The sequence below is a fragment of the Pantherophis guttatus genome, chromosome 3, assembly GCF_059756535.1.
Source record: "Pantherophis guttatus breed Tessera chromosome 3, ASM5975653v1, whole genome shotgun sequence".
Classification (NCBI taxonomy): Eukaryota; Metazoa; Chordata; class Lepidosauria; order Squamata; family Colubridae; genus Pantherophis; species Pantherophis guttatus.
Window position 1 is genome coordinate 129,659,903 of NC_142065.1, and position 24,792 is coordinate 129,684,694.

The window sequence follows — 24,792 nt, forward strand, 5'->3', positions numbered from 1 at the left end:
CATAGTTTATCCCCGACTGGATGGGTGGACCCTTTCCAATCTTTGACTGAATATCAGGTTTTAAGGCAGAAGGAATTGAAAGTAGCTACTCAGTGGGGCTCTGTGTGCAATTTTGAAGACTAGGCTAGATTTGAAACAGAAGAACTGAGTATACAGCACAGCTCGTGGACAGAATTATGCTTTTAGCAGCAGTTAATATTTTGTTTAATCTGAAGAACCTTCAGTTAAAAATAACAGGAAACAGCTGAAAACTTTGACTGAAAGCTTTTGGACAGCTACCGGTACTGGCACTCAGAACTGATAATATGAAACCAGATGGGCAACTAGTTTAACTTGACTGAAAACAGCTTGCTATATACTGTATAAAAAATTCTCTTCTCACCTCTATAGATGGTATCTGTCCTCCTCACTTTCAGCTCCTCTACCAGAAGTTTGGGAGTCTGAGGGTTCTGCACAGCATCTTAACTGTTCTTAACACTTTACTCTTCTATATAGGTAGTTCTGTTATCGTTTTTCGGGTCACAATTGCTCTTCCAGTTTAGAAATCACAGCCCTGAGTGCTCCTCCCACTACTGAACCACTTTGACCTTTACTTTCCACATTGTTTTTAGTTCCTCCTTTAGGCCCTAGTGCTTTTCCAGCTTCTCATACTCCTTGATGTTGCTATCACTTGGCACAGCTACATCTAGCACCACCACTATCTTCTGCTGCTTGTCTATTACCACAATGTCTGGTTGACAGTAGTACCTGTCTGTACCTTTGGACATGGAAGTCCCACAGGATCTTAGCTCTGTTATTCTCCACAACTTTCTGTAGAATCTCCCATATGAATTTAGGAGCCGATATGCTGTGCAGCTGTTCCTGTAAATGCCAGCTACTTGATTGTGCCGTTTAGTGTGTGCTATTCCTGCCTGCATCTTACACCCTGCCACTGTGTGTTGGCCTCTCTCTGAGACCTCTCTCATATTTTACCCCTTGAGTTCTGTCTAGTGGGATAGAATCCTTCTTCTATGGGTCTGGTGCTTGATGCCATCTTTTGTGCTACTATCAGTGCCTCAGTGCTGTCTTTTTGTTCAATCCTTTCCAACCACTGGTAAGATTTCTCAATGACTGCCGCCTCAGCTAACTGTCAATGATACACATAACAGATCATCTGTCAATGATACACAAGACAGATATCTTTGTATCTTATGATTTATGTTGATTGCTTTTATTAGTATCCTATTATGATTTATGTTGATTGTTTATTTAGTATTCTATGACTGTCACTGAGTGTTGTATCTTATGATTTATGATGATTGTATTTTATGATTCTGATCATGATTTATCACTTGTTTGCATATTCATTGAGAGCTTATGCACCAGAGACAAATTATTTGTGTGTCCAATCACACTTGGCCAATTAAGTATTCTATTCTATTCTATTCCATTCCATTCCATTCCATTCCATTCCATTCCATTCCATTCCACTCCACTCCACTCCACTCCACTCCACTCCACTCTAGATACATCCCATGCAGGATTTTGTCTTGCCATGGCTGTTCTCCTGTTTCATTTTACTCCCATGTATGTTGCTGCCTCACCTCAGCATTCTCTCAGCAGCTCATTTTTGAGTACCAGTTTATTGATGTACTCCTGGATATTCTCGGTATCATCCAGGACAGTGGCTTTGATACTCACCAGACCCCAACTATCCTCTTTCTGGCTGGTGTATAGTTTCTGGGTGTTGGACTTGGAGCAGAAATCTCCATATATTGTGAGGAGTTTCCAAATCTTCACAGTGGCTGCTTCCATGACCTGCTTTGGCCATGGATATTTGATGACTGGCAGGGCATACATGGCATGGACCTTGTTCTTCCTATTGAGTTGGCTCTTCAAGACTTGTCTAAACCTTTGGTGGTACTTGGATGTTGCTGTCTTCCTTGCTTCCTCATCATGGTTGCCATGTGACTGTGGGATACCAAGGTACTTGTAGCCAGTCTGTATGTCTGCTAGATGGCAGAGAGGTTCCATCTCATCAGTTTTAATTGTTTCCTCTCTTGACCTACTATTGGCCACACTTCTCCAGTCCAAATGACATCCCTATGCCCTCACTAGCACTCAGAACTGACAATGTTAGATCAGATGGGCAAATAGTTTAACTTGATTGAAAGCAGATTTATTTGTTTATATTAGCAATAGCACTTAGACTTATATACTGCTTCACAGTACTTCAAAGTACCTCTCTAAGTGGTTTAGAGAGTCAGCATATTACCCCCAACAATTTGGGTCCTCATTTTCCCAACTTCAGAGTCAACCTTGAGCCGCTCAAGATTAAACTCCTGGCAGTGGGCACAGTTAGCCTGCAATACTGCATTCTAACCACTGTGCCATCATGACTTCCAATGTTGGGAGTTATACACCATAGTACAGTGTTCCACACTGATTTGACATTCTAATTTTTCATCTCACTGTTAACTGTGTGAAAACCTTTGCTTGCCATGGGTCATTTGGATTGTGTAATTCTTCATTAGCCCTGAAACTATGATTCAGCTGAAGCTGTAAGCTGTTCTTTGCTGAGTCTGAATGCCACAGAAAGCTACAATTTGCCACTAAACAGAAAAGGAAAGGAAAATCATAGCCCATGAGCACACATCTGATTTGTGTAACTCCAACCACGTTTTAATGCAGTGTCCTTCCAGATGGTGCTGAAATATGACTTGCAACAACTCCAGCCCTCACTGTTTTTGATATGGAAAGCTGGAAGGTGTAGTTCGATACCATCTGGAGGGCCACAGGTTCTTCGTTCTGAACCAATTCTCTGAATTGGCATCCTACAACACCATATGGCTTTGGTTTGTTTCCCTTTCTTGTAGGAGAAGAAGAAAATATATTTTATCATAATGGAATAGTCATGGCTTAGGGAAAGAGCACAGATGTATTCAGATGCACCCAGTTCAGCCCCAATAATTTCTTACTAAAAGCATCTCGAACGAGTAACTTGGAAGATGGCTCCATAGAGAAAGGCACTGATTGTTGTAGAAGATAGTGTTGGATTAATTGACTGCATTTAGTTAATTGCTCTATAAAGCAACTTTACAAGGAGAAGATGACTCATTTCTCATTGTGTGTCTTCATTCCAACCCAATCAGTCTTGGGTTGGAATAAAAGAAGCATTATGGATCATCTTTGAGAATAGCAAATGCTGCATGTCTTTTTCTAGTTAGCTAATTAATTATTTAGTATGGTCACTGACCAAAATTCTGCAAGTTAATAAAGTAAACAAATAGCTTCTGTTTCAAGTAAAAGTACTTTAAAAGATATCATTAAGGTGATTAAAGTGTGTTGGATTTTACAAACAGTGTAACAACATTTTACTACATCAAGGAAATGGAATCATACCGGCCTGACAGGCACAGGTATATTTAAAATAAGTTAGAACTATTTTGGTTCTTCATCAGTAGGGAGTTACAAAATTGGCCCTTGTAGCTCTATAGGGAGATGCAGTGTAACAGAACATAGGCTATAGATTCATTGGCCCATTTCTACAATGGCACAATCTTAGCATGTAAGGGACTCTATTTGCCCTTAAGAACAGCTGCTAAGAGGGCATTGGCACCTGCTAATGTTATGCTCTTTAAGGTTTGGAAATGGTGATTAGATTTAAATATCTGGCCAGGCTGAAAAAGAGGCTCGACATGTATTTGTGGGTAGGGCAGATTGATTCCATCTGCCTTCCAAGTCTCTACTGCATTGCTTGAGTGCAGTAGTTGCACAGGCACAACATTATCAAAATCACTTCTTCTGAGAACCTACAGTGTTAGAGTTTTCTATGTTGATTACTAAATACCTGCTATAATCAAATAACCTAGATCTTTTGGGGAAAAAAACAACAACTTTTAACTCGGGAGACTTAACAACTTTCAGAGTCTCTGTCATGCTAAAAATCTGATGCAAGACCCTGTGGTTGAAGATGGACTCTCTGGAGCAGTTAGATTTGATCCTGTGATACCATCTTCCTTGCTGCATAGCATCCCTACTTGAGCTGGTGGAGCCATGTAAAATATACTCCTTAAAAATTGAGATTGCACCCTTTCCAGAAAGTCCAAGGCAGGGGTGTTAAATTCGTGATGAAACGTCGTCACATTACGTATTGCAACTTTCCCCCTTCACTAAACTGGGGTGGGTGTGGCCAGCACATGAGCCATCCGGCCTGCAGGCTACAAGTTTGACACCCGTGGTCCAAGGAGTGATATGGTGCCAAAGGTGGTGGATATACCTTAGCCAAATAGGAATAATTTTAGCATTACTGAAATAATGTACCTCTGGCAAAGTGAACGGTTTATGTTGCTGCCACTAACTTTTGCACATTTTGAACTACATCATGCAGTGTGAGTTTGCTTGAAATATGACAAACTATGGCCAAGTATTACAAATTTTAACTTGTTCTTCTGTTTGACTCTTTGACTACTAGGCATGTCCTGTAGGTTGCCTGCAAAAATTAGCTTCAATATAATTGATTTCATATGCTTCCTTTGAATAATAAGTGGTTAAGCACTAGAACTTGTTTAAATTCACTTGGTGCTTGCAATAGGAGTTCTGCATCATTTGGATATAGTAAAATGGTAATGTGCTTATTGGCTAATTCTGGGGATGGATGCTCTGAATTATTTATTTTGGTCACAAGATGATTGGCGTACAATTATCAGGGGAAACAAGATGCATCCCTGCCTTATTCTCCTTTAACCTTTATTCTTTACTAGAATGATACAACAGTGAACCTTTATTTTAGATTTTGTTGGAATACCTATATTAGTAGAAGCAACCATTTATCTATTGTGTTATTTTTGAATTTGCCTCAGAACTTTGTCCTGAAGGTAAGGTTGACCTGACACCAATAAATACAGTGTGCAATATGAAACCTATCTTGGCCAGATAAGGCAGAATCAAAAATTGAGCCTCCAGTTCTGAAATCTACTTGCTTGTGTTCTAGAATGTGACAGTTGATTAAATCAACACTTAGCATAAAACTTGCTAACTATCTTCAAGAATCTGATGATCCAGTAGTTACAAGATCTCTCTCTCTCTCCCTCTCCCTCTCCCTCTCTCCCTCTCCCTCTCCCTCTCCCTCTGCTACAATAACTATACCCCAGTTCTTGATATTTGCATAACATATATGATATATGCAACCTACCATTCTAGATTACTATATAGAACATCAGGATTGCCTGAGACTCTACCAGGCTTAAATTGTTGGACTCCACATCTACTCCAGGTATAATTGTTGTGCAATTAGAACCCTAAAGTAATGTTCCAATGCTGTTGCCAGTAGAAGACAAGATGATGAAAGGAGACTAATGATTAAATAAGAAGCTTTGAAGTACCAAATAAGGCTGGCTTATTACTTGTAATGTTGCCATTGTTTCCAGAAGCCCTTAAAAAAAATTTTTCCCCCCTGAATTTGTAGAAATACAGCGCAAATTTGTTTGCACTGTTTTTTTTTCCAGCAATAAAAGTTCATGGATGGAATGTAAATCTGGATAACCAATTCTTTCCTAACTTCTTGACACTTGGAGTCAAACCATGTCTGGATGGGGCACCTTAATCTTAGATAGTTCTTGCTTATCTGATACAAAATAGATCATGTTGGTAGCAGTAATTGAATAAATTGCTGTCACTCTGTAAAATGCAATTTCTGGTCCTATTTTCAGCATTGTAGAGAAAATGAATTATAATTTTGATTATAATTCAAATATTATCTATTTCAGATGTTGTTTCCATTTAACAGAGACTACCCTTGTATTTTATTCCTTGTTAACACTAGAATTTAATTTCATATACTAAAATATTACTAAGATGCCAGAAATACAATAGCTATCTATGTAGAAATTTTATGTATGCCTTGAGATTACAATATAGCCTTTTGCTATATTTGCTTTCTGACCTTCAGTATAGAATTTTTGGTGCATTATCAATGCTCACATACCCACTGACAAACCGACAGAACCAAGATCACTAGTTTAATAGCTTTCATTGCAAATAAGCACAGTATGCTTTTTTGTTTTTGGAAAGCAACTAGCAATTTTACTTATAACATCCAGAACACAGGAAATTAAAGCTAACAAAAACTGACAAAAGGAAATGTGTTACTTTTCCAAAGTAACACAGAAGTACTTCTATTTTAATATAGAAGTGCCCTTTATTTGTGAATAATTCAAATGTATAGCCATTCTGTTAGAAGAGTTTCCAGTAAATTACTACAATTTCTCTCTTTCATATACTTATTGGGCTTCATTTTTCAGCGCAATGCTTTGACATTATAGCAGTCTGAATTATTGTAAAGTTGTGCCAAATCTTGGAGCATTTTTGCATTGTTAATCGATATTAACCTGCAAGAGAGCTATAAAATTCTCTAGCACAGCAAGTTTCAGGAGAAGGAGGGGACGGTAAATAAATTTTACACATGGTTACATATACTACTTAACATTAGACCCTATTCAGGTTCAAGAACTTTAATCACTCTCTAAGTGTGAAGTTAGTTCTTACAGAGCCATTAAAAACATGATATCAAACATATATATCAGTGGTGGGTTGCTACTGGTTCGCCCCGGATCGGGCGAACTGGTAGTAGCGGCAGTGGGAGGTTCTGCCCACCCTCCTGGACATTGCACATGTGCACGCCCATGAGCGAACCAGTAGTGATGGGTTTTGAAACCCGCTCCTGATATATAAAATACACACAAAATTAAAGCCTCAAAATGCACACATGTGCAGGGGTAATTAACATTTTTAAAAAATCTTACTAGCCCTTCTACACCTACTTTTAATATGAGTACTATAATAACACATAGTTATAACTCTTCATGATACAGAGAAAGTTGTTGATTGAAAACAGAAAATATTTTCTTTCATTTCTTCTGTCCATGTGCTTCTATTTTTTCCTATGACTTTTTTCCAAAGTTCAGCAGGGCACGATTTTATCATTTTTCCAGTCAACTGAAGTACAAGGGTTTCACTTCAAGTTCTCCAACCACACACACAGCCACAATGGTGCATTTCTCCTTGTAGGATGAAGCCTGAGACTAAGTTTCAAATCATGTCATTTGAAATCTGTGGAGTTTAGAGGACTTTATTATTAAACAACAATACCAGCTCTCAAATAAATGTCTGATCTATACTCAGATCACCATCTATTTTCAGTTGTAACATCTATATGACAATATTTTTCTCATTTAAGCCGATAGAAATAGATGCACTTGATCAATGCATAACTTGCTTATTATTCTTTTATGGCAATGTGTTCTTATAATCAAGATAGGTGTGATAATAAATGTCTTTTTTTTGGAAATTAATTTATCCTCATCTCCCACTATTGTCATTATGCCAGGTTTTTAGTCAAGCCCTATAAGCATTGATTTATATTCATGTAGAGCATGATTCATATTCAGTTCAACACAAAAAGATCAGTAGTAGAAACCAGCAGGTGTATAAAATGGGGACAGACACAGCAGGTGAAAGCTTTCACAAGTTCACTTTATGCTACCAATGTTGTTTGCCTTTCAGCAAGATTTAGAAGAAGGCATGCAGTAGAATTAGTAATACTGAGTTATTAGCTCTATAAAGATCATTATATTTTTAATTGGATTTAATAGTATTTACAGTAGATTTACAGTAGATTGTGAGAAAAGTTTTTGCACCAGCTGGTGATGGAAGTGGATATACTAAGTTTTAAGGACTGGTTTTAGGACCTATGCATGGTTCCTTTTTGTAGACTTCAGCTCGATATTCAATATCATCATTCCAGAAACTCTTCACTCAGTTTACTGATAACTACAGAACCCTCCCATCTTGGACATAGTCTGTTTCAACTCCTCCCCTCATGATGTCACTACAGGGCATTGCTTACTAAAACAACTAGACACAGAGGCAGTTTTCCCCTCATGCATTCTTATGCCTAAGTATATTCACTCATATTGCATGGCTGTAGTATTATTATTATTATCCTTCTCATCTTCTCTACTACCCTCTTTTATTGGTATCATTATTATGATTATTATTACCCTGTTGCTTTGCACGTACCGTGAGAACTTCTGCACAAGAGACAAATTCCTTGTGTGTCTAAACACACTTGGCCAAATTAAGCCTATTCTGTTCTGTTCTGTTCTATTCTGTTCTACATCCATGGAGATCTGGTTCTTATTTTTCTGTTCTTTGGTGCTCTGCAAGCAATAAATTAGGATAAGAAAAAGACTGTTAGTGACATAAATTGCTATGATTGGTGTTTGTATGTGTGTGGGTGGGTGGGTGATCTTGAATTTGTGTATTGTCAGTGTCAGATGTAAATGCCTTATTCTCCAATGTGTAAATAATGTATATATGGAACATCAGAGGTTAACTTATTCTTTGGACTTTAATGTATTCATAACTTACCACTCCCATTCCTAGCTCCACCCCTTGTATATATAAGGAGCCACCCTCACCATTCTCGTCGCTTCTACCTTGAATATTCAGTGAATATAGAATGCCTATCATAATTAAAAAGAAATATATTTAAAGCTCTAACTCCTATTATCTTTATTGAGTCTGATCCTGAAAATATTGCAACAAGCTGGTAGCAGAGGATGGTTAATTGACTCAATAAGTAATTAAAAATGTCCAAGAAAGATAGGCCCAACACCAGGGCCTACAGCAAAGAAATAGAAACTGATCAAGAGATGATCAACGAATCCACCAATGCGATTTCGAGAGAATCCGAAGAATACACCACTGAAGAAGAAGAACTAATGAGTGAAAATAAAGACCAGAAAGAAATCGAAATAGAAAATAACGAACTCAGGTCAGAGATATTAAAGATACTAAAAAGCCAAAAGAATGATGAAAGTCTCATCGCGGACCTCCAGGAGATGCTGAAGAACAGCGGAGCAGCGAGAGAGAAAAACGTCATTAAAGAAAAACCCAAAGATCAAAAAACCGTAAGTGAGATGACTACTGAGAAAATAGTTGTTAAAAAGAAAAGATGTGATCCCGCGCGAAATTTTGAATGGCAGCCATCTTGGTTTCAACGAACTTCAAAAGAGAATGGAGCAGAGCCAATCAAAACGCTCAGTTCAAAATTTCTGGCGCGAAAAACACTATCAGACGAAGAAAGTGAGAAAGAAGTCTCAAACTCTTCAGATGATCCAAAATCAGAAAGTGAAGACGATTTAACAAAATCTCAAGTAAAATCAGCAATGAAAACGCTTTTTGCTGCTTTTGGGCCAAGACTGAAAATTACCAAGACATCTACGAAGAAGCAAGAAATCAAACCGGCGACTCAAGACCTGCACGCTCCCATCCTGACTTCGAAAGCGACGACGCCCGAGCCCAGAGAGCCATGCCGATTTCGCCCTACACCACAGACAAAATCGAATACCAACGCACACAAAAAGAAGAAAAGAACCGTCACCACCACCAGAACCCCAAAAACCGAGCCAGAGACCGACTCATCTGAGGAGGAGCGGATCGAGAGAGCTGAAAGGGAGAGAACCTTCCACGACGCCACCAAAGAAGAAATGAGCAACGCGCATGTGCGAAACTACGTAGACGACCCAGAAGGACTTGAACTGGCCAGAGAACCGCGCAGACTCATTGCAAGCATCCCAATGCCGTTCTGTAATTTCCTGCACTTGAGAGATCACGGACTGCCCCAGGTTGTAAGTAATGGACAGAATAATGTAGGTAACTTACCCAGTGACTTCCCAAAACTTAGAATTGATGGCATTAATTTACAAGAGTGGTATCAACAGCTTCAGGTTATTTTCATGAAAGAAAATTTACTATTCTTTATAACTAGCCCTCCAAGAAGACCTTGGACTTTAAAAATAGATTGTTTACATCATAGAGCATTTTTCATAATAATATCTAGCGTGTCTCCTGCAATGTATCATAGCATCAAACCAAACCTAACTGTATCAGAAATAATTCAATGCATGTTTAATCTATTTCACAGCGATAGCGTAGCTACAACCACAAGAATGTCTAAGGATTTCTTTTCCTCTAGAGTAAAACCAGGGGTTTCTATAAGTGAGCATTTGATAAATCTAAACAAAATAAGAGCTGAGCTACAATTGAGGGGGGAAGTGATTTCAGATCAAACAATGAAAAGTGTTATTATCAATTCACTTGATCCATCATGGGATAGCTTTATGTCACACTTAGATACCACTAATTTGGGATATTTATCCATAGAAAGTCTATCTAACAAATTGATAGCAGAAGACAATTCAAGAAAAAATCGATCCAGTAACCAAACAGACCACAAACCTTTTAGGAAAGTAGTCTTTCAAGATAAACATAATGAGGCCTTTAGATGCTACAATTGTGGATCCAGGGAACATAGTAGAAGAGACTGCCCCAAAGTCTCAAGAGAGAGACATAGACCAGAATATAGGAGCAAATATAATTACAGACAATCTTCCACAGATAGACACAAATATAGAAGCCCACCAAATTACAAAGAAGGTAGAGGGGGTAGAGAAAATTCAAAAGAGAGGAAATCTGGGTCACTGAATGGGCTAAATAAACAAGACAGCACCAGAACACAGCAGGATGAGAATAACAATTGGCTTATTGATTCTGGTGCAACAAATCACACCACCAACAACAAAAGTATATTATCTTCATTTATAGAAGATAAGTTTGTGATAAAGGTAGCTAATCAAGAAAAGGTTCAAGTACTAGGCAAAGGAAATGTGACCTTGCCTGGTCTAGGGAAAATAGAGGGGGTATTATTAATCCCAGAAATACCTCACAACATACTAAGTGCCATAAAATTAAGCAGAGAATCTGATATCAATATAGTTTTCTCAAAGGGGAAAGCAACTATAGAAAAGAACAAAACAAATGTAGGTACTGTAATGATAAAAGGAGGTCTACCCTATCTGATAACTAAAGAAAGATGTTTACATAACATTGATTCAAATATGGAAGATTGTATTGAAGCAGATGATGAAAATGTCAGTAACAGTGACAATGATGAGTGTAGAATAACTCATGATCACAAAAATACATACAAGGAAAAGAAACCAAAAATAGGTAAACCAATTCATGATGAGTGTGCTCACATCTTACACAGGAAGTTAGGACATGCAAGCTTTCCTGTAGTACAAAAAATGACTGAACACGCAGAAGGTGTCAAAATAAAAAATTGTGAAAATTATTTGGAATGCTCAGTATGTAAGTCCACCAAACTAAAAACCAGTCCCAGACCAAAAAAATCTAACAGATCAACTAACAATATTTTTGATTTGGTACATATGGACTTAGTTGGTCCATTAAGTCCCTCAATTACCTATAGAAAACGTTACTTCCTAACAATAGTGGATGACTACAGCCGATATGGTTTTGTTTACACATTAAAGCACAAGGATGAAACATTTCAGAAATTTAAGGAATTCTACAAACGTATAGAAACACAACATAATATCAGAATAAAGCAAATTATGACAGATAGGGGATGTGAGTTCATGTCTAAAGAATTCTCCCAATGGTTAAAGGATAGAGGAATGTTACATTTCACGTCCAATCCTTTTTCTGCATTTCAAAATGGAGTTGTAGAGAGGAAAAATTCCACACTACAAACCATGATTAGGTGCACATTAGAGGATGCTGGTTTAGGCAAACAATTTTGGTCAGAGGCATTACATTATTCGAATTACACTCAAAATAGAACCTGGTCCAGTATTGTGAATAAGACACCATATGAGGTGATGTACAATAGAAAACCCAAATTATCACACATGCACATATTTGGAGTCACTGCAGACGTACACATACCTAAACAATTGAGGAGAAAGGGAGAAAACGTATCCAGGAGATTAAGATTCATGGGATACGAAACTGGAACCAAAGGGTACAGATTTATTGATAGTAATAACAAATTTATAGTATCCAGAACAGCTGTGTTCCATGAACAGGCCAATTGGTCAAAATTGCACCTTAATGAAATATTTCCTAATAAATGTAAAGATACGATATCTTGCGAGGAAGGAACAACAGAAAATCAAAATATTAACAAAAGTAAGAACAAAACCAAAACTTGGACTAATAGTCAGCATAAAATAAAGACAGACACATTAACAAAAAAGGAAGCTAGATATTTGCATGATAACCATAGCAAGCCTGAAAGAACTATTAGAAACAATAGAAACCAAATACCAAATAAATACAAAGATTACATAATGCATATGAATGGAGAACAAATAACACCTAATACATATGAAGAAGTATTGAAACTTCCACATGAAGAAAGAGAAAAATGGGAACTAGCTATGGAAAAAGAGATGGAAAGTTTACAAGGATTAAATGTATTCACACCTGCGATCGCACCTAAGGATAAAACAATTATAGGTACCAGGTGGATTTATAAAATTAAGAACTTAGAAGGAGGCAATACCTTATACAAGGCTAGACTAGTTGCACAAGGCTATGCACAAAAATATCCAGAAGACTATACTGATACATATTCACCCACAGTGAGAACAGAGAGTGTCAAAACAGCCCTTGTAGTAGCATCTGCACTCAATCTGGACGTATTCCAATATGACATACAGACCGCATACTTACATGCAAAATTAGATAAGGAAATATATGTAAGAGCACCACACAGTCAATACACTAATAAGAACGAAATTTGGTTATTAAATAAGAGTCTGTACGGATTAAAGCAATCCGGCAAAAGATGGTACGATTGCTTGGTAAAAGTACTTAAGACCATGGATTTCAACGCCACCACTGCTGATAACTGTTTCTTTGTAAAAAAGAGTAATGATCATATTGAATTTGTATTAATTTACGTGGACGATATTTTATACATTGGAAAGCATAAAGAGAGCAGGGAAATCTTTGTAAATAAGTTAAATGAACACTTCTCACTGAAATCTCTGGGTAAAGTGAATAAATACCTTGGTGTGCAAATTAACAAAACTAAAAGGGGATTCAAACTTACACAGAAAGATAAAATCATCGAACTCCTAAACAAATGTAACTTAAATAATGCTAAAACCTGTGACACCCCTATGCAAACTGATTTTCTTAGAAACACTGATGAATCTTCCCCTGAGTTTAAAGACAACACATTTTACAGATCAGTTATAGGTTCACTCCTTTATATATCTAATTGGACTAGGCCAGATATTGCATTACCTCTCAATCTATTGTCAAGATATGTTAGTAAACCAACCTTGTATCATTGGGAAGCTGTCAAAAGAATTCTAAGATATCTGAAGGGTACATTAGATTTTTGTTTAATGTTGGAACCCAATAATGACAGAGAACCAAAAATTACTTGTTATGCTGATGCAGATTGGGCTGGTGATACATCATGCAGAAAGAGTACTTCTGGTTATGTTTTCCTATTGAATGATTGTCCAGTTTACTGGTATACTGGTAAACAAGAACTAGTAGCCACTTCTACTACAGAAGCGGAATATGTTTGTTTGTCCAAGGCTGCAAATAACCTTGTATGGTTCAATGATCTGATCACTGATGTTTGGAAGAAACCCACCTTACCATTTATTATGCATGAAGACAATAAAGCGGCCATTGAAATATCCAGATCCGATGCAATTGGACAAAGGTCCAGGCATATTGATATAAAGTTTAAGCATGTGAGACAACTGTCTCAAGACGGATTCATTAAAGCAATACATTGCGATACTTCTGAACAATTAGCTGACATATTAACAAAACCCTTACCTTCTAAACAACACAAATATTTAACTTCTAAATTATATGTATTATATTGTCCTGAATCAGAATGTAATTGGTGTTGTGTAACGAATCGGCATTTAGAGGGGGATTTGTCAGATGTAAATGCCTTATTCTCCAATGTGTAAATAATGTATATATGGAACATCAGAGGTTAACTTATTCTTTGGACTTTAATGTATTCATAACTTACCACTCCCATTCCTAGCTCCACCCCTTGTATATATAAGGAGCCACCCTCACCATTCTCGTCGCTTCTACCTTGAATATTCAGTGAATATAGAATGCCTATCATAATTAAAAAGAAATATATTTAAAGCTCTAACTCCTATTATCTTTATTGAGTCTGATCCTGAAAATATTGCAACAGTCAGATGGGGAATAATCCTTGAAATGAAGCCACCATTGGCCACCAATCAAAGCATTCTGGAGTACTGAAAAGCTCATGAGAATAGAAAGCGATCTGCTCCACTGGTTTGTCAATATCACCAATGTTGCATCCTCAGCTGTTTTTTGTTCTCAGATTGTTTTCTGAGTTCCTAAGGCAGAAAGTCTGTGACCAGAGCTAATTTTATTGGCCTTTTTAACTCTTGCTCATTTGGAAAGACATCCTTCTTGTTTAAAAAAAAAAACCCTGTCCACTAGAGAAGATTACTTTCGTAACTGTCAACAATCTACATCTACGGGCCATAACAACTCTTGTCACTGAGCAATTAAATTCCACATGATTTGGTAACCTTATTTAAAATTTTAAGAATGTTTTTTTTTGCAACTCTAACAGATTATCAGTATTTGAACACTAATAGCATGATTATGACTTTCCCACCCCATCCCCTAGATAGCAAACATTACCATTACTCCACTCCAGAAGTGCCCCAGTGAAAGAAAAGGATTCATAACAACAATTTTTGCTCACAAGACCTATATAAAAGAGTGCTACATTTTCTTTTCTTTTTTCTTTTCTGCTTTCATTGGCAGCATAACCATAGCATGCATCATTAGGAAGAGAAATGCAGTAAAGTAATGCAATTTGCAGTGCATTTTTAGTTAGTTTTCAATTTAAGCAGAATATAGCTTAGTCCTCTGGGAGAAATTTTGTCTTTACATTACCAGGTAATATGTATGCTTTTAAGTAATCCCATCATTTTTTCCCCCTTGATACTGAAACAAAATCAGTTCCAGCATATCCTAAGCTTCTTGTTAATTAAATTCATTTGTTTTACTTACTGAAATATTTAGACAGAATGAGTGAAGCAAAGATAAGATAACTAGGTCAAAACTTTTTTTTTTTTACTTTGTATCCTGCTTGCTCCAAAGGTTTTCTGCTAGCTTTATTCCAAGGCTGTTATTTGCAAAGGTTATTTGGAGAATATCACATTTATGCTTTATTTCTTTTAAAATTGGTTCACTGGGGACATCTCATTAGTTCAGGAAATAGCAATCGCATTCCCCGTAGCTCTGTTTTGCATGGTACTGTTGAAGTCAGTGAAACAAAACTAGGCACTCACCTGGTGAACATCTGGACTCTTTTTTTTAATACATCCCATGAGAATGGTAGTTACATAGACTTCTTCTAACATTCCCAGTTAAAGCTGAAGAAGTAGATTGGTAAAGATTCCAACATTATAAAATGTTGAAGACAGGTGCATTGAAGATAATGTTTTAACATCTCTGATCTAGCTTTATTGTTCCTGTGTTCCTGTATTAAACATAAAATTTAAAAAGGGAATGATATATGCAGTGAATATGCTTCAGGAAAAATGGTATTATTTTCTTTTTCTTTTTTAAAAAAACATTATTAAACAGAATAAGGCAAATTCCTCCATAGGCCGTGAGCTTGAGTGGAAACCTACATTTTATATGAAAATTGTTGTGAAAGGCTCTTGGTCTGTTTTGATGTCTTACATAATCTTTATTACTGCAATGCAACAGTGAAGAGCCAAACAAGAAAGAGTGTTTAGGTAAAAGACAAGACAAGATAGTGTTGGACTACTGACCGAATTCCACTGTACCATGTAATGCTTTTATAGCAATAGTAATAGCACTTAGACTTATATACTGCTTTACAGTGCTTTATAGCCCTCTCTAAGCAGTTTACAGAGTCAGCATATTGCCCCCAACAATTTGGGTCCTCATTTTACCCACCTCGGAAGGATGGAAGGATGGGTCAACCATGAGTGCTTGGTGAGATTTGAACTGCCAAATTGCAGGCAGCCGGCAGTCAGGAGAAGTATCCTGCAGTACTGGCTACTTTCCAGATTTTGAGACTATAATCACACTTTATATAATAGGAGGAATCACAAAAGCAAATAAAATACGGGCTCTGCAATGTGGAAAAAAGGAGAAATTGATATTGATATATTTAATTCCTTTACATGTCTGTTTCATTAAAAGGAGAGGAAAAATATCAGGGGCTTTTAATGATTTTGTAACATCTGCTTGATTATAGATACAGAGGCAGAGATTCTGCAGGCAGCTCCATTTGAAATACCCTTCAGTGAACAGTATGGACTCTCTATGCTTGCACACCCAGTAAATTCACAATTTAGTTTTCATACATTTGTTACAATTTTTCATCCATTCCCTTGAAATGAAGGGTAGAAAGTTGGAGAGAGATTAAGATGTGTCATCTTAGATAAACCACAGTATCCAATTTTCTTTTGGCTCCTATCTTCCCCTCTTGTATCTTTTGCAAGGACTGTTTAAAGTTCTATCCTTACTCAAAGCTTTGAAAGCTAAGAATATTTGGCAAGCAAGACTGGTTGAAACCACTAACCTTTCTAGGCTAGCATTCAGTTCCCTAAGCAACCAATTAATGGAAAGCTTTCTTTATTTTATTGAGATAGAAACCTCAGTCACCCAAGTATTCTGATAGATCCCATTCAACAGACTGAAGGCTGAGAGTAATAAGTACGTATATATTCAAATTAGAATAATTATTCAGTGTGCTGATAGGGAATGCAAGATGCACGAACTGAGAACTATTTATAACAAGGTTGAAAATAAAATTGTTATTCTAGGCAACATATTGTTCAGGACAGATATTTTAGGCCTGAATCTTAAACCTATATACCTAGGAGTGTTATTATTTGGGGGATAACTTCTGAATAGACATGGCTTATCAGTTATGTAAAAATCTACAATTGTTATTAAGGCTTTAAAATGGATTATGTGTCTCAAATAACCTATGGATATTACATCTCATTAGACATGCAAGGAGTAGGTTTCATTCATCTAATTATAATCCCATTGCATGCTTCTGATTATCCAGAAAGATATGATTTAATTGTTCCTTGAGCCATGTTTTTGATCCATTTAAAAAAGAAAGAAAGAAAGTCAGCATGAAATAAAGAAAAAAATTATCAATAAGACTGCATAAACAATAAGCAATTTGTACTATAATCAATCCATGGATGAAAAGCTGTTTTTTCCATTCATCTTTATCTTTTAGAAAAAATTAGTAACAGCTAGTGCTTAGTTTTACAGCTCCTCTTAATAATAAGAATATAAATAAGATTGCTAATTTATAGAGCTACTTGACTCAAAATAATCCTCAACTGTGAAAATGTTATACATTTGTCCAGAATTAGGATATATTTATGCAAATTCATGTACATCACTATTCTGGAGGCCAGAATACATGTACAGTTTTCCTATAAAAATATAGTTGTAATATTTGCAGTGATAAATTATGGGCAAGTAAAATATATTTTTGCATTGGAAACCAGTTTTTTAAATTGAGAAAGCATCATAGAAAAGAAAAGCAACCTGTATACTCACAGCTAAAAAGCTAAGAAAATAGATTTTAAGAATCTGTCCCTCCCTCTCCCTCTCCCCCCTCCTCTGTGTAAAGGGGGATATTTGTTGTGAGATAGAGCTGTCACATTCACAACAACAACAAAAGATTTATTCTTGGCTGTCTAAAATTTGGACCAAATGATAAGAACATGAGGAGACCTGTTGGATCAGTGGTGTGTTCCTCCCGGTTCGGTTCGGTCCGGTTCGGCCAAGCCGGTAGTGGTGACGATATGACATCACCGAACTGGTTCTCCCCCCCCGCCCACCCACATTATTCTTACATTTTATTTGGTCCCACCCCCAATCTATTGCTGCCTCCTGAGTCCCAGCTGATTACTAGAGGGAAAAAAACTGTTTAAACTCTTGCTGTGGGACTTCAAAGGGCCATCCTACAGCTGATCAGTGTTAAAAGCAAACAAATGAGTTGGGTTGTAAGTGCGAGGACTGGTTGTAAGTGCGAGGACCTTCCAGAAATGACTCTGACCAGCTAGCCATGCCCACCTGGTCACATGACTTCCAAGCCACACACAAAATAAGCCACGCCCACAGAACCAGTAGTAAAAAAAATAGAACCCACCCCTGTGTTGGATGTCTTGTTTCCAGAATGACCAACTTAATGGATAATTAGACTTTTTTCAATATATGACCAAAAGAAACTTCTTAAAGTAAGAATTCACCAATGGAGGATGGAGAATTCTCCCCGGAATGTTGGTAACATTGTTTGCTGTAATGAATATTAGAAGAGACCTTACAACCCTTACATAACTAAATACATATTTGTAGACACAAAATTCTACTTCAAAACATGATTGATTTGGAGGAATCAGAGTGTACCAGAATGTATATATTGAAATGGAATCTTCAGCAATTATATTTATTTAAAGTGTTTACATGTTCATTTACGTAAAAGATATTTCTGCAGAAATTGGCAATGCATCTAAATTGCAAACCAGGCATTCAAAGAGCAAGAATAAGCTATTGTTCATTTATTTAATATGCATGGTAACTTGAAAAAGTAACTGTGCATTTTCATTATGAGCCAAAACACATTATAAATCAAAACACAAGACTAAAATCAGAACTAGGCAGTCCGTGGCTGCAGGCCACAGGAACTACTGTATTCCATTAGCACTCTGCTAATGGACACACCCCATAGAATCTACTTAAATTTGGTAGAAAAATTATTACATTTGGGCAAACAAAAACTTTGCAGAAAACTGGTAAATAATTGAGAACTAATGTTACAGAAGCTAGCAAATGAATATATACAAATATAAGGAAAGTAATAGTGCAATAGGTGAATGTGAGTCCTACTTGTAAATAAACAATCAGCAAAATGCTTTAAGGAAACGAAATAGGAAATAGGAACTGTTTCTCCTTGAATCACTAAGTCTTTTTCAGAAATGTAGGCTTGCATATCTGTTTCTCCCCAGTTGCGATATGTAATCTGATAGGATGTGATACATACCTGTTAAGACTGGACATCAATATTATGAAACTTTGAAAGAAAGAAAAAAGATATAATATTCTGAACTTTCCATTCAAGCCAAGAGGAAAAACAGCTGTAGCTTTATTTTTTCACTAAGGATAGCTGTAGCAATCCGGTTTATACATGTTACAAAACTGTTCACATATGTGACCTGTCTTACGATCAATGTATTATTCAAATATAAAGTCCTTTAGTTAATATTGCAGCTATTTTCCAATGGCTGGAAAAATCAAGACAAGTAGATCCAGACTAATTATACTATATTTAACAATAGTATAGTAAATCCCATTTAAATGAAATTAAAAATCAACATGATTAACCCAAATCCTATTGATTTCACTTTAACTGGCTGCAACCCTATATATATATATATATATATGAGGAAAAAGTGCAAGTAGGGGCATTGCGTTTAAGGTGATTTATGCTTAGGTAGGGGGATGTAAGATTACAGACAAGGTAAAAGTAATTTAGTTTTAGTCCAGTCTATGGTGGCAGCATGTTTAGGTTTCTTTTCTGGGTCTTCACAGTCCACTAACTGATTCTAAGCATGTTGTGAAAAAGGATGTTGTTACATTACTGACAGATATTAAGTTAATCTGGAACCAACAATTCTAAATTTTCAAAAACAGAGTTACTTTCAGTGACCGTTGTTTACACAAATGATAGCAAGGGATGCACAATTACATCCCGTGCTTTTGCACAACAGCATAACTGTATAGCAATTCTGGCCTCTCTACATTTATTTGAAAAACTGATTCTCTCCTTGGTTCCTAATCCTACAACAATTTCTTACCTCATAGTCTCAGTGACTCCTTAATATCTCTTACAGGAATATAAGATCTTATACTGAATGAGACACATATATTCCATAAGGAAAAGAAGCACAGAATCTCATTTTCTAAGCACTTTACTAAGATCTACAGAGGCATTGTTGAAGTACAGATACTTTGCTTCATAATATGCTGGCTACCCATTTATTATTGTAAATTAAAACCATGTAAGAAAGGCATGGAGCTTAGCTTGGGGAGTACCATGGTATGTCTTAGTGACCAAACTGTTGCCCACTTGATACAAAATTTATTTATTTATTTATTTATTAATTGAATTTCTATACCGCCCTACTCCCGAAGGACTCAGGGCGGTGTACAGCCATGAAATAAAACACATAAATATACAAAATTTAAAATCAAATAAAATAAATTAAATAAATTTGGCTGAATTTATATCCATAATTTAAAATACCCATAATTTTAAAATACAATTAAAAATTTAAAATTTTCATTTAAAAGGGAGAAAATTTAGGCGAGGCCCGCTTGATGAAATAAAAGCGTCTTCAACTCGCGGCGGAAGGTGCGCAGATCCGGGATCCTCCGTATCTCTGGGGGGAGCTCATTCCAGATCGTCGGTGCCCCCACAGAGAAGGCTCTCCCCCTAGGGGCCGACAGCCGACATTGTTTGGCCGACGGCACCTGGAGGAGTCCTTCTCTGTGGGAGCGTACTGGTCGGTGGGAGGCTGTTGGTGGTAGTGGGCGGTCCCGTAGATAACCAGGTCCTAAGCCATGGAGTGCTTTAAAGGTGGTAACCAGAACCTTGAAGCGCACCCGGAAGACCACCGGGAGCCAGTGCAGCTCGCGCAGGAGAGGTGTTACATGGGAGCTCCATGTTGCTCCCATAACCACCCGCGCGGCAGCACTCTGCGCCAGTTGGAGCCTCCGGGTGCACCTCAAGGGGAGCCCCATGTAGAGAGCATTACAATAGTCCAGACGAGAGGTGACGAGGGCATGAGTGACTGTGCGTAACGAGTCCCGATCTAGAAAGGGACGTAACTGGCGAATCAGGCGAACCTGATGAAAAATCCTCCCGGTCACGGCCGTCAAGTGCTCTTCTAAAGACAGCCGTGAATCCAGGAGGACGCCCAAGTTACGAGCCCTTTCCGTGGGGGCCAATGATTCGCCCCCAATAGCCAGCGATGGCACCAGCTGACTATATCGGGACGTTGGAAACCACAACCACTCGGTCTTGGATGGGTTGAGCCTGAGCCCGTTTCTCCCCATCCAGATCCGTACGGCCTCCAGGCACTGGGACATCACTTCAAGGGCATCGTTGGGGTGATCCGGGGTGGAGATGTACAGCTGAGTGTCGTCAGCGTACAGATGGTACTTCACCCCGAAACCACGGATGATCTCGCCCAGCGGCTTTACATAAATGTTGAACAGGAGGGGCGAGAGAACCGATCCCTGCGGCACCCCACATATAAGGGGCCTCGGGGTCGATCTCTGCCCCCCTGTCAACACAACCCCGCAACCACACTCTCAACAACCTTCGCAACGAAGCAAAGGTTGGAGACTGGACGATAGTTAGCCAATACTGCCGGGTCCAGGGAAGGCTTCTTGAGGAGAGGCCTTACCACCGCCTCTTTCAGGGCGGCGGGGAAGACACCCTCACCCAACGAAGCATTTATAATCCCCTGGAGCCAGCCTCGCGTCACCTCCCGGGAAGCCAGCACTAACCAGGAGGGACACGGGTCCAACAAACATGTGGTCGCGTTCAATCTACCCAGAATCCTGTCCACGTCATCTGGGGTCACAGGATCAAACTCATCCCAGATAACAGTCTCAAAACCTGTCTCCATCACCCTCTCTGGATCTATCGCGTCAGAGTCCAGACCTGCCCGAATCTGAGTGATTTTGTCATACAGATACTGAGCAAAATCCTCGGCTCTTCCCTCCAAGGGGTCCTTCCGCGCTTCCTGGTGGAGCAGGGAGCGGGTCACCCTAAACAGGGCGGCCGGGCGATTATCTGATGACGCAATAAGAGCAGCAAAATGAGAACACTTTGCTGCTTTTATCGCCACTAGGTAATTCCTAATATGAGATCTTACCAGTGTTCGGTCAGATTCAGAAAGACTAGCCCTCCAACAGCTCTCTAGGCGTCTTTTCCGGCACTTCATCTCCCTCAGCTCCTCGGTGAACCAAGGAGCCAGGCGAGATCGGCGCCGGGTCAGAGGCCGCAAAGGCACGACTCGATCCAGGGCTCCAGCCGCCGCCCTATCCCAGGCGGCAACTAGGTCCCCAGATGAGGCGTGAGCCAGAACCTCCGGGATTGGCCCAAGTTCCATCTGGAACCTATCAGGTTCCATCAGGCGCCTGGGGCGGTACCATCTTACCGGTTCCACCTCCCTGCGGCGGGGTGCTGCGGTTCGAAGGTCAAGGCGAAGGAGCGAGTGATCTGACCATGACAAGGGCTCGATGACTAAATCCCCTATCTCGAGATCACTCAACCACTGTCCAGAGACAAAAACCAGGTCCAGTGTGTTTCCCCCAGTGTGCGTAGGGCCATGAATTAGTTGGGTCAGGTCCATGGCCGTCATGGAAGCCATGAACTCCCGAGCCACCTCAGACGCCTCACCCACGGATGGCAGGTTGAAATCCCCCATGACCATAAGTCTGGGAGTATCAACCGCCACCGCGGCAATAATGTTGAGTAGCTCGGGCAGGGCTGCCGCCACGTGGCAGGGAGCCAGGTACGTGATCAGCAAGCCCATCTGAACCCCATGGCCCCACTTCACAAGGAGGGACTCACAACCGGCTGTCTGAGGTACAGTGGTCTCCCTCGGCCTAAGGCCTTCTCTAATAATAACCGCTACTCCCCCGCCCCTCCCCTGCGACCTTGGCTGATGGAATGCGTGGAAACCTGGTGGGCACATTTCTACCAGAGGGACCCCTCCCTCTGGGCCCAACCAGGTCTCCGTAATACCCACCAGGTCCGCTCCCCCCTCGTAAACAAGATCACAGATGAGGGGGGCTTTATTTACTACAGACCTGGTGTTGCACAACATCAAGCGAAGGCCCGGGCCCTGGAGGTCTGAGCTACCTGGAGAACGGGTGGAGCCTTGGGGGCCGGAGCACTCTACCGCTTGAAGACAGCGGGTGCGTGCTCCCTTAACATGATATGGCCCCCTGCTCCCGCCATATCTACCTCTCCCACACACAGTACCGATGGTAGAAACGCAGTCTGGACCAGCTCGACCCCCTCCGGATCCCCCACCACCCCCGCCGAACGTCCTGGCCAAGCCCGATTCTCCCCCTAGTGGGTTATCCCCCAAACCCACAACCCTAATTCCAATCCCACCCCCCTCCCCCCTCCCAGAACCCCTTAAAAGTTTAAACAAGGACAATTTTAAAAAACCCCGCAGCCCCCTCTTTGCAGCATGCAAATTGAGGATTCATTGTTTAAATTGTTGAGCAATGCCTTACAAGATTTTCCATTTCTATTTGGATATGCCTGATTGAACCTAGAACCTTCAACATGCAAAGCATGTCAGATATAGGCATTTCTCTTCAGCTGTTATTTTATGAAAACAGGGTTTTGTGATAGTACCGAGAATTTTAGTGGAAGAAACGCTTTTCCTTCCATAAACATTCTTATAAACATTCTGCTTGTATGTAGCTTGTAATCTTAAATACCTAGTTGTCCCCCAGCAAAACTGACGAGAGTGGCCAATTAGTGAAACATAATTTCTAACTATCATTTTAAAAAGAGCTAACTTTTAGCTGCTCTTAGTTCTTGAAACTGAGATATTAGACAAAATATTCCCTACTTTGCCTATTTTGTAAGAAAGAAGTAATTCTGATTCCCCCCCCTTTTTGAATAGAATAGAATAGGATAGGATAGGATAGGGTAGAACAGAACAGAACAGAACAGAACAGAACAGAACAGAACAGAACAGAACAGAATAGAATAGAATAGAATAGAATAGAATAGAATAGAATTCTTTATTGGCCAAGTGTGATTGGACATGCAAGGAATTTGTCTTGATGCATACGCTCTCGGTGTACATAAAAGAAAAGATATATTCGTCAAGAATCATAAGGTACAACACTTAATGATAGTCATAGGGAACAAATAAGCAATCAAATCATATTAGGAAACTATCAATATAAATCTTAAGGATAAGAGCAACAAGGTTACAGTCATACAGTCATAAGTGGGAGGAGATGGGTGATAGGAATGATGAGAAGATTAATAGTAATGCAGACTTAGTAACTAGTTTGATAGCGTTTAACCAATGAAAGAACGATGCTAGAATATCTGACATTCATAGTGATATGGAAAACACAGGTAGGCAATTATTTCTATCTCATAAAATCCAGAAATCCACACTATTTGCTGTTTCTGTGTATCAGAAACTATGAAAAAAGATAGGAAATTGTAATACTTTAAAAATGTGATTAGTCTAAATGTTACTGGAAAATAGTGATGTGCTAAGCACAGTTAGTTTCTCTCTTCCCCAATAATATTTGTGGACTGTGTTTTGAGACACAGTCTCAAAGATGAGAAATTAATCAACTGCTTTTGTCACCTCTGGTATTTGGGGAAGATAATAATACTTTGTATACCTAAAGTGAGCCTTCTTCTTCTTCTCCTCTTTTATTTCCTTTGAGACAAATATTTCTTGCATAATTCCCCACGCAGACTTGTCTTTTGGAGAGTCTGTTGCAGAGCTGGGCACTGTGGCTTCAGAGAACACATTATTTGCTCCCCTTTGCTGGATGGGAACTGTGGTTGACCCCTCAATTCAGATGTGAAATATATTGAAAGCTGTATCTATACCTGACATTCTGGTTGACATTACTCCTCGGAAGTAAACCATGTTGAGATGCATATCATGTTTCAGTCACTAAACTGCTCATTCTGAGAATTTGCTGATAAGGCTGGCAAGATCGAGAGGAGATAAAGAAGCAGTTAAAGCAACAAGAAGTCAAGATCCCAACAAATGA

General features: G+C 38.9%; 1 long non-coding RNA gene across 2 annotated transcripts in view; it reads right to left on the reverse strand.

Annotated features, from left to right (window-relative positions):
• Positions 1-6,782: 6,782 nt before the first annotated feature.
• Positions 6,783-24,792, reverse strand: part of LOC117662508 (uncharacterized) — a 34,711-nt gene continuing 16,701 nt past the window's right edge. The window contains exons 1-4 of one of the 2 annotated variants that reach the window (XR_015732890.1): positions 15,871-16,046; positions 15,234-15,424; positions 8,059-8,198; positions 6,783-7,089 (exon numbers count right to left, since the gene is read on the reverse strand). This is a non-coding gene — a long non-coding RNA (uncharacterized LOC117662508). Of the gene's footprint in view, positions 7,090-8,058; positions 8,199-15,233; positions 15,425-15,870; positions 16,047-24,792 lie in introns of those variants that run through there. The other variant, XR_015732889.1, reaches the window with a different exon arrangement.